We start from the raw sequence: 12,368 nt of genomic DNA on the forward strand, positions 1-12,368 counted from the left end.
GCTTCTGTTCTTTCAAATCCACAACAAAATCATCCGCTAAGTGACTGCGGCCGAAGGAAATCACTCTGAATATCTACAGAGCCAGGCTTCTTAAATCACAATCCAGAAATCAGGTGAGTGTAAGAGAGGCGGGATGTTGACTGACAACAAAGGCCGGGAAAAGGCCAGGTGCTCTCCTTAGGACATCTCCCGCTTAGCGAGAACTTGAATCGCCATTCAAGATCCTCTGCAGCAGGAGGACGCTAGGATTCTGTTACCAGGCAGTCTGACTCCAAGTTCAAGCACCACACCATCCGTCTTGTCTTCTACTTCCACAAGCATTTTACCACTGGGAACAGGAATGTGATCATTTGGGCACCTGAAAAGGAGGATTAAAGGAAAAGATTATGAAAGAAAGCAGTGAAATAACAGAAATAAAATTTATGACCAATTCCCCCTACTTACCTTGAAAATACAGTTTAGATCCAAACTGCCCCCTTCCTCCAGTTTGACTCTTCAAAGTGTGTAGCAAGCAGGCCTTACAGGACACATGGAGTAAGGAAACCCTTTGGCCTATCTGCCCCAGCTTCCTTCACCATCTTCTGAACCTTAGGAATGCAGAGCAATTCTGTCGCCAGGATAACACCACTTATTGCCATTTATCCTGAAGTTACTTCCACATAACTTAGGATGAACTTCCTAAAGTAGTCCCTGATTGACTCCTCACTGTTCCCAGAAAATTATGTACTTGAAATAGTGCCAAAATCTATCAGTTGAAACACATGAAAGAGGCTCCAGACTTTGTCCTTTAAATCCTTGACACCAACTAAAGAATTAGCAAAGGCTAATTGTAGAGGTTAATAATTTTCTGAGCCATTTGAAAGAGGAGACTTCATTAGAGTAGTTCAGTAGCAAGTGAGGATCCTGAGGTGGGTTGCCAAATATATGATATGTTTTTAAACTTGTTTCAAAACAAGATTATTTTATATGTACAGTCACAATATATGATATACAGTATACGATAAAGTAACATTTGGCACAGTGCTCTACATTCCTCTCCCTCTTGGCCAAGTAAATAAACAATGAATTCACTGAATAAATAAGAAATCATTTAACAGCATGAACATATTCTTGGGAATTGGGTGAATTGTGAAAAGCAGAATGTTATAAAATGTATTCAAATAATTCTGAGCAAGAGGCATCTATTCCATCTTTTAAGCTATTGAAAAAGCTGTGACTTATAGCTGTGACTTTATAGATAGGGCTTGGCAATTATTGTTTTACAATAGAAACAGTGGCAAAGGGAACTTTTTAAAAAAAGTGAATGTGAACAGATGGAATCTAAAAATATTCTAGAAATATACTAGAAAATGAGACTTGCAGTTACTTGAAAAGAAAGAAATAAAACAATGGTTACATAATGCACTTGGTCCATCCATGCAATTCATACAACAAAAGTTAGAAACGTGAACAGGTTATGGTATGAGTTTTTCCAGGTTATATAATGTTTTGATTGCTAAAGGGAAGATGGATGTCAAAGACCGTGTCCACAGAGAATAACAAGTTAAAAAATGAGAACATGTAAAGTGAAGCCAAGTAACAAAGTAGGCCAAAAGTGAACTTGGGAAAACCTTTTAATTTTGAGAACATGCAAGCTTGAGTATTTCCAAAAGAGTTCAGTACCAGGAGAAAAACAGTACAAGTTAAACCCTAAAGTAATGGACACACTTAACATGAACCCCATGGATTCTTCCCATCTGAAAATGTTGCAACATAATAAAGGTGTGACATCAGTTGAGCCAAATAGTCTGATTTCACTTCACAGACTGCAAAAAATTATTCCATATATAAGAAAAATAAGAAAAGCTTGGGCGAGCTAGAAACATGAAGCTGAATTAGATTGAGGTAATTAGCTGAGGTAAGCAAAGGAAGCATTTGGAATAAATTTAAAATAGAGTATGCACAATATTTCAGCAAAACTGATCCAGTAATATTTAAATGTCTTTTGGCAAATGAGACAAATTAGTGCCTTGCATCATTAGTTTGTGCATATCCTTATGTTTTCAGCATCATAATTTTCTTTTAAGAGTGGCTGGTTAGTGAAGTCTGCAGGCTGAATAGCAATATTGTAGGAAGAACTGAAAGATGAGCCATTGTCTTCCTTCTTGTCTAGGTATCCTGTTGGCTGTAGCCAAGACCATGCCTGTCTTTTTCCTCTTAAGCTTTCTTTCAGACTGAACTTGAGAATATGAATGGCCAACTGAGAGACAAGGGGAAGACAATACATACACCTGGTTTGTCACTAAGCCAGGGGCTCTGTTGTTGATTCAAAATGTCTTTAAATAGTTGATATTTGGTTGGGTATTTTCAGCTTAAGAAATAGTTTTTCCTTCAATTCACTGTCAGGAATCATATTCCTGAAAGCAGATTAAAAAATTAACTTGCTATATTCTTTGGGTCAATTTCTAGACCAGTAATGAAAAATAAAGTATGCCCATAGATGTTTTGAGTGAAAAGAGGCAGGGTTCCAACTCAGTTCTGAATCATCCTTACTTTCAGGGATGAATAGGGAATCAGAGAGTTACTTATTGTTCAAGTCAAATGTTAAAAGACCTAATACTGAAATACTATATTCCAAGACTCACAAATGATGAATGGAGATGTGAAAAATAAGGAAGAGATATTTCCCACTCCATGTGAAGATAATACTTTAAACCAACTCATTTGTGATTTTTGTCATGTTGTCTCATGAATTTGATTAAGAATTGTGAAATCAGGAAACCTGAAGAAATTTTTTCAAAGAAAAAATTAAATAAGTCATTTATTTCATATGTTTATATAGAATAATTTATTATTTTAACACAAGAGTAAATTTTTACATCTTCTATTATAAGAACTGGAAATCCCATTATTTCTATTTTCTTTTCTCTGACTCTCTAGTCATTTATCATTAATTAATTTCATGGTCTATAATCAAATACATTTTCCCAAATTTATGGATAGAGGAGCCTGGTGGACTATAGTCCATGGGGTGCAAGAGTCGGACATGACTTAGTGACTGAACAACAAAATAAAACTATATAATATTATTCTGATAGAAAAGACAAAAATACCCAGCTGCTCTATATGTATCAGTATTAACGAAACTAAAATTCATTTTTGTTCTTGATAGTTTTGCAGCATAATCTAGATCAAGATTGTATCTAGTAGCATAAATAAATATGTTCATAAAGCATAAGATAATATAAAGGTCAATGTAGGGAAAGAGCAAATTAGCCAAGATGGCAGTGGTGAGGCTTTCATTCCTGCCCCATGTTTCTTAAATGCATGGTTATATAACAGCTGTGATCGCTTATAGCATTGCACATGCACATCACAATGTACCTACTTGGCCACGGGCCACTTTTGTTCTATAAGCATATATAAGCTCCACCTCAAAAAGCCCTTGTGGCTGCATTATTGCTGTGTCCTCTGGGTCAACCACGAAAGGAGAGAATACAGAGTGTCTGCTGCTATGGCCGGCATACCCACCATTAGAGAATAAACATGTCTGCAGTTCCTATGACTCCTTGAGTTTTCTTCCAGCTTCCCCTCTCCTGTCTTGCCTAGCCTGGGTTCAGCAAACAGTGGGCACAGCGAGGAACAGCAAGACTGTCAACTTGAGACTAGTTAAAAATTCCAAACTTGATAAATTGAGAGATGTTTTAAAGTTGAATTTTTGAAAGTCCATTTAAAACAAGGTAGGTATTTTTAGAAGATATGTGGGTTACATACTATGCCAGATGAGAGACACTCTGTGATATATTTTACTCATTGGTAAATAGAGAATTGATTACACTCAGAGAACATAGAGCTGTGTAAGTCTTTACAATCCCTTTCTTTAGGAGTTATTTGCTATTATCTTGCTTTTGGGCTACCTTTAGCAAAATAGCTAGAAGCAACATCATGACAGTACAGATTGCCATTTTTAAGAGGAATAAAGTGATATGAACAAAGTTATTATGCATTCCAAATACAGTAAAAGATTTATGGTAATTGTGCAATCTCTGTGGGAATAACTTGTCAGACAAAGTGAAATGGAGAATTTGAAGAAAAGCAATCAATCTAGACAGCATATTAAAAAGCACAGACATTACTTTGCCAACGAAGGTGCATCTGGTCAAAGCTTTGGTTTTTCCAGTAGTCATGTATGGATGTAAGAGTTGGACTATAAAAAAGTCTGAGCACCGAAGAATTGATGCGTTTGAACTGTGGTGTTGGAAGACTCTTGAGAGTCCCTTAAAATGCAAGGAGATCCAACCAGTCCATCCTAAAGGAAATCAGTCCTAAATATTCATTGGAAGGACTGATGCTGAGGCTGAAACTCCACTATTTTGGCCACCTGATGTGAAGAACTGACTCATTTGAAAAGACCCTGATGCTGGGAATGATTGAAGGCAGGAGGAGAAGGGGATGACAGAGGATGAGAAGGCTGGATGGTATCACCAACTCAGTGGACATGAGTTTGAGTAAACTCCAGGATTTGGTGATGGACAGGGAAGCCTGGCATGCTGCAGTCCATGGGGTCACAAAGAATCAGACACTGACTCTGCAACTGAACTGAATCAATTAAACATTTTGGTAACTTTCAATTCCCTTATGGTCTGACTTTCTAAAGTCACTGAGACATTACTTAAAGTAACATTATTAACCTGTTTAAGAGAGGTCAATTGTGAGAGATTGCTCTTAAATAAGATAGTAATGTTACCTTTATATAATGTTCATGGGGTTCTCAAGGCAAGAATACTGAAGTGGTTTGCCATTCCTTTCTCCACTGGACCACGTTTTGTCAGCCATTAAACTAAAGACATTTGCTCCTTGAAAAGAAAAGCTATGAGGAACCTAGACAGCATATTAAAAAGCAGAGACATTACTTTGCCAGCAAAAGTCCATCTAGTCAAAACTATGGTTTTTCTAGGAGTCATGTATGGATGTAAGAGTTGGACCATAAAGGAAGCTGAGTCGCCAAAGAACTGATGCTTTTGAACTGTGGTGTTGGAGAAGACTCTTGACATTCCCTTGCACAGCAAGGAGATCGAATCAGTCTATCCTAAAGGAAATCCATCCTGAATATTCTTTGGAAGGATTGATACTGAAGTTGAAGCTCCAATATTTTGGCTACCTGATACGAAGAACTGACTCATTTGAAAAGACACTAACGCCGGGAATGATTGAAGGCAGGAGGAGAAGGGGGTGAAAGAGGATGAGATGGTTGGATGGCATCACCGACTCAATGAATATGAGTTTAAGCAAGCTCCAGGAGTTTGCTCAAGGACAGGGAGGCCTGACATGCTGCAGTGCATGGGGTCACAAAGAGTGAGACATGACTGAGAGACTGAACTGAACTGAATGTTACCTTAAGTGAGAGGTGCTTTGTATAGGAAAATATATTAAATCCTTTATTTGATTTACCTTGATTTTCTGTGCTGTATCTCTGTGGATCATAGTTGCTGATAAAGAGGGAAGTTATTAAAAACAACTATAAGAGCCAATATGTAATAACTCTACTATGTGAAGGCAATCTTTACATGCACACTCTCAATCAATTCTCTCAATGACCATTTTGGGCAGATACTATTATTACTCCTACAATTTACCCAAGTTTACAAAAAAAGTGGCAGAACCAGGGATTAAACCAAAATCTGCCTCATTAAAGAACTTTCACTCTTAAATACTACACAGTAACATCATTTTTTTTTCACACCTTGACTGCTGAGTTATTTTAGAATAAAATGTGCATATCAAATCTCATTGCAAATTGAAGTGATAAATATATATATTTGAATCCCACTGTTCAACGGCTACCATTTTTTTGCTGTCCTTTAAGGAGAGAACATCTACGTTCATACTTATTAGATGCCTTGGAGTAATTAGTGAATGAGAATATTTATGTTATTAATTGTTATGTGTAATGCTAACATGGTTATATTTTAGATCAATTTGTCCCATATAACTGGTCTCAAATTGTCTCAAAGGCAAAGGAGAAAAGGAAAGATAAACTTATCTGAATGCAGAATTCCAAAGAAGCAACGAGAGATAAAGACTTCCTGAAGAACAATTCAAAGAAATAGAGGAAAGTAACAGAATGGGAAAGACTAGAGATCTCTTCAAAAAAATTAGAGATACCAAGGGAACATTTCATGCCAAGAAGGGCACAATAAAGGACAGAAATGGTATGAACCTAACAGGAGCTGAAGATATTAAGAAGAGGTGGCAAGAATACACAGAAGAACTATACAAAAAAGATCTCAATGACTCAGGTAACCACCATGGTCTGATCACTCACCTAGAGCCAGACATCCTGGAGTTTAAAGTCAATGGGCTTTAGGAAGCATCACTATGAACAAAGCTAGTGGAGGTGATGGAATTCCAGTTGAGCTATTTCAAATCCTAAAAGATGATACTGTGAAAGTGCTGCACTCAGTATGTCAGCAAATTTGGAAAACTCAGCAGTGGCTACAGGACTGGAAATGGTCAGTTTTCATTCCATTCCCAAAGAAAGGCAACGCCAAAGTATGTTCAAACTACCACACAATTGTACTCATTTCACAGGCTAGCAACGTAATGCTCAAAATTCTCCAAGCTAGACTTGAATAGTACATGAACTGAGAACTACGAGATATAAAAGCTGGATTTAGAAAAGGCAGAGGAACCAGAGATCAAATTGCCAACATCCATTGGATCATAGAAAAATCAAGAGAATTCCAGAAAAACATCTACTTCTGCTTAATTTACTATCCTAAAGCCTACGTGTAGATCACAACAATCTGTAGAAAATTCTTAAAGAGATGGGAATACCAGATCACCTTACCTGCCTCCTGAGAAACCTGTATGCAGGTCAACAAGCAGCAGTTAGAAATGGACATGAAACTACGGACTGGTTCCAAATTGGGAAAGGAGTACATCAAGGCTGTATATTGTCACCCTGCTTATTTAACTTTTATGCAGGATACATCATGTGAAATGCCAGGCTGGATGAGGCACAAGCTGGAAACAAGGTTTCCAGGAGAAATATCAATAACCTCAGATATGCAGATGACACAACCCTTATGGCAGAAAGCAAAGAGGAACTAAAGAGCTTCTTGATGAAAGTGAATGAGGAGAATGAAAAAGCTGGTTTAAAACTCAGCATTCAAAAAATGAGGATCAATACATCCAGTCCCATCACTTCATGGCAAATAGAAGGGGAAACACTGGAAACAGTGACAGACTTTATTTTCTTAGGCCCCAAAATCACTGCAGATGGTGACTGCAGCCATGAAATTTAAAAATGCCTGCTCCTTGGAATAAAAGCTATGACCAACCTAGACTGCATATTAAAAAGCAGAGACATTACTTTGCCAACAAAAGTCTATATAGTCAAAGTGAAAGTGAAAGTCGCTCAGTCATGTCTGACCTTTTGCAACCCCATGGTCTGTACAGTCCATGGATTTCTCCAAGCCAGAATACTGGAGTGGGTAGCCTTTCCCTTCTCCAGGGAATCTTTCCCCTGGAGATCAAACCCAGGTCTCCCACATAGCAGGCATATTCTTTACCAGCTGAGTCAAGAGGGAAGCCCAAGATTCCCGACCCAGGAATTGAACCCGAGTCTCCAGCATTGCAGGCAGATTCTATACCAACTGAGCTAGGAGGGAAGCCCCTGTATAGTCAAAGGTATGGTTTTACTAGTAGTTCTGTATGGATGTGAAATTTGAACTATAAAGGAGGCTGAATGCCAAAGGACTGGTGCTTTTGAACTGTGATGTTGGAGAAGACTCTTGAGAGTCCCTTGGACTGCAAGAAGATGAAGCCAGTCAATTCTAAAGGAAATCAATCCTGAATATTCATTGGAAGGACTGATGGTGAAGCTTAATATTTTGGCCACCTGATATGAAGAGCTGACTGATTTGAAAAGACCCTGATGTTGGAAAAGATTGAAGGCAGGAGGAAAAGGGGACGACAGAGGATGAGATGGTTGGATGGCATCACCAACTCAATGGACACTGGTTTGGGTGAACTCTGGGATTGGTGATGGACAGGGAGGCCTGGCGTGCTGTGGTTGATGGGGTTGCAAAGAGTCGGACATGGTTAAGTGACTGAACTGACTGAACTGAAGAGAAGAAGGGGATGAAAAAGGATGAAATGGTTGGATGACATCACCAATTCAATGGAGATGAGTTTGAGCAAGCTCTGTGAGATGGTGAAGGAGAGGGAAGCCTGGTGTGCTGCAGTCCATGGGGTCACAAATAGTCGGACACGACTGAGTAACTGAATGACAACAGCAATACTAATGTGGTTATATTTTAAATCACTTTGTCCCATATAACTAGTCTCAAATACCTGGGGGTTTTCTACATAATAATCCAATTGTCTCAGTTCTTCAAACCCTGGCTTAATTAATCAGTTATTATATATATTGACTGAACTGTTATTTTCTGTTTAGTTTTTCATTAAAAATTTTCTGTAACTTAGTATCTTCTAATTGTTTCTCCACAAAGTCATAAGCTTTTGAGATATGGTAAGTTCAATTTTATAAATTTGTTGCTTAGTGAATGCCAGCAAATTATTTTGTTGAATTTCATCTTTGTTTTTTACCACTTGTTATAATAAATTCCATGGACAGGAAACCTGGCGGGCTGCAGTCGAAAGGATCACAAATAGTCAGAAGTGACTGAGCATGCACATCCACTTGTTATAATGATACAGGAGCTAGAGCTTAAAACTAATATTATTAAGTATAGTTTGAAAGCACTAAGGAAATGTTAGATGTCACTAATTATATTTACCCTCATTTACAATTGTTCCCCTTTATCTGAGATTTTGCTTTGTATGGTTTCAGTTTCCCATAGTCAACTTCATTTTGAAAATATTTGATGGAAAATTTCAGAAATAAACAGTAATTCATAGATTATAAATTGCACAACATTCTGAGCAGTGCCATTATACTCAATCCTACTCAGGATCCACAACCATCAACATGATCATGGCTTGATAATTTAGAATTAGTGGAAACAGATCATCCCCCATCTGAAGGACCATCAGAAGGTCAATAGCAGCCTACTGCTGTCATAATTCCTGTGTCATTCACCTCACTGCATCACATCATGCAGTCATGTAATTTTATCCCGTCATCACAAAAAGAAAGATGAGTGCAAGATATTTTGAGAGACAACATTCACATAACTTTCATTTTATTTTATTTATTTTGTATTTTATTATTTATTTATTTATTATAGTATACAGCATTGTCATAGTTGTTCTATTTTAAGTTACTGTTGCTAATCTTTTACTGTGCTTAATTTATAAATTCAAACTTATAGTAGATATGTATGTATAGAAAATCAAGATTGCCAGGAGAAATAACAAAACCTCAGATATGCTGATGACATCACCCTTATGGCAGAAAGTGAAGAAGAACTAAAGAGCCTCTTGATGAGAGTGAAAGAGGAGAGTGAAAAAGTTGGCTTAAAGCTCAACATTCAGAAAACTAAGATTATGGCATCTGGTCCCATCACTTCATGGGAAATAGATGGGGAAACAGTGGAAACAGTGTCAGACTTTATTTTTTTGGGCTCCAAAATCACTGAAGATGGTGATTGCAGCCATGAAATTAAAAGACACTTACTCCTTGGAAGGAAAGGTATGATCAACCTAGCTAGCATATTGAAAAGCAGAGACATCACTTTGTCAACAAAGGTCCATCTAGTCAAAGCTGTGATTTTTCCAGTGGTCATGTATGGATGTGAGAGTTGGACTGTGAAGAAAGCTGAGAACTGAAAAATTGCTGCTTTTGAACTGTGGTGTTGGAGAAGACTCTTGAGAGTCCCTTGGACTGCAAGGAGATCCAACCAGTCCATCCTAAAGGAGATCAGTCCTGGGTGTTCATTGGAAGGAATGATGCTAAAGCTGAAACTCCAATACTTTGGCCACCTCATGCAAAGAATTGACTCATTGGAAAAGACCCTGATGCTGGGAGGGATTAGGGGCAGGAGTAGAAGGGGACGACAGAGGAGGAGATGGCTGGATGGCATCACTGACTCGATGGATGTGAGTTTGGGTGAACTCCGGGAGTTGGGATGGACAGGGAGGCCTGGCTGTGATTCATCGGGTTGCAAAGAGTTGGACACGACTGAGTGACTGAACTGAACTGAAGGCTGTCTTAGTAAACTACCACACACTAGGTGTTGGAGGGCCTTGCTCCATCTGAAGTCTTTAGGAGAGAGTTCTTCCTTTCTTTTTCAAGCATTTGATGACTTCAGGCATTCCTAGACGTGTGGTTGCATCAGTCCAATCTCTACCTCCATGGTCACCTCACTGATCTCCTCTGGCTTTCCTCATGTATCTCTTATAGGGCCACTTGGAATTGTAATTAGGGCCAATCCAGGCATTCTAGATGACCTTATCTTAAAACCTTTAATTCAGTTTCATCTGCAAAGACTTTCCAAATCAGATCATATTCACAAGCTCTGGGTGATAGGATGTGGATATAAATTTTTTATGAGCCACTATTCAACCCACCATGCCACCTATTTTCAAAGCATGGTTCTGCCATTTCCTGTGAGTGTCTGCAGCCAAGTTATTTAATTTCCCTGTGCTGTAGTATATTCATCTGTAACACTGGGAGGGACATGAGGTGAATGAGTATGCCTGTAAAGTGAATTATTGTTCTTTTTATGTAAACATTCATTATAAATGAGTTATGAGAAGAGATGCGGACATGTTTCTAATGGAATTAAGTGACTTTTAAGGGCCAGATATTACTAAAATACACTTTTATTCTTTGCAATAGTTTATTTCAACCTCTTATATTATCTCTGATGGTGCCCAGACTCTGTGATTGACCATAGTAAAACATTCCAAAGGCAGTATGGTTATATGCAAGTAAAAGTATGGTTTTTTTTTTTTTTTGTATCTTTTGTGATTTGAAAAGCATTATTATAAAATCCTTCCTTCCCAAAAAGTGTTCCCTAACAGACAGATAATTCAAGAATTACAATTCATTTTTCTTTATTTTTAAAAAAATTAGAGCACCATCAACAGGATTATCCAGTAAATATTCCCAGGAGAGGAAAAGAGAATAGGCAAAACCTATTCATAAAGAGACATAATATTTATAAACATTAAATAATTTGTATCCCAATCTAAATCTGGCTTCTACCATTTAATATATACAATATGGTTTATTATCTAAGGAAAGGCAAGAGAAAATTATACCTAGAAAAGAGATTCAAGACTGACTTTCCTGTAACCTTAAAAAGGTAATATTCTTAAAAAACAGTATTTGTGTAGAAAGAAAAATTCCTTCTTAAAATTCTCAAATTTTTTGTATCAGGAGAAACACTGAAGGATGTGGACCACAGAGGTATAGCCATCACATGTATGGAGAACTCAGGATATGATAGAAGCTCAGTGCCCACATAATATTTTCGTAGAGAGAAGAAAGGGCAAAGAGACAGAAGAGGATGATGTGGTCACCATATGGACCCTTTGAGACTCAGCAGGACCCTGTAGGGCTCTTGAGCATGAAGGCCTTTCTGTGTCCCCTATTTCTTGTTTGTAGAGAATTGGCTTCAGTCTCCATGACCTGCCCTGAGTACCAAAGGAGAGGTTCAAATTGTCATTGATCAGGGAAGGAAGGATATGCAGAGATAAGTGAGGAGCAGTCAAGAAGCCATAATGTAGCCTTGGAACAATATAGTGGTACCTCCTCAAAGGATACATATAAAAATATCTTTGCACTTTTCTGCAGAATTAAATCCCCAGTAAATGGAAGATGTTAACTATTTGATGAAATATTCTTTATTCCAGAGAGAAGGTCACAGTTTGATAACCTCCAGAACCACAGAAACACATCAGAGGGAGCTGGCTCCAAATGGCAAAGTTAAAGGACATGAGCTAAGTCCTTCTTACAAAACAAACAAACAAACAAAATCACAACTAACCATTGAACAATGATCATTAAAAAAAAAAAAAAAATGTGGACCTACCACAAAATAAAAAAAAAGAAGATACCCTATATCTAAAGACAAAGAAGAAATCACAAAAAGATGGTAGGAGGAGCACACTCACAATAAAATCAAATCCCATACCTATGAGGTGGGTGGCCCAGAAACTGAAAAATAATTATACCACAGGAGTGAAAATCTTGAGTCACACATCAGACTTCCCAACCTGGAAGTTTTGCAATGGGAGGAGGAACTGCCAGAGTATGTGGCTTTATAGATCAGAAAGATTTGATCATGGGAATTCCACAGTGCTGAGGGAAACAGAACCCTGACTCTTGAGGGGGTGCTCACAATTTCTTGTGTACATCAGTAGCCAGTGAAAAACAAACAAACAAACAAACAAACAAAAACCCAGTGACCTCATAA

The sequence above is a fragment of the Bos taurus genome, chromosome 5 (genome assembly GCF_002263795.3).
Source record: "Bos taurus isolate L1 Dominette 01449 registration number 42190680 breed Hereford chromosome 5, ARS-UCD2.0, whole genome shotgun sequence".
Taxonomy (NCBI): domain Eukaryota; kingdom Metazoa; phylum Chordata; class Mammalia; order Artiodactyla; family Bovidae; genus Bos; species Bos taurus.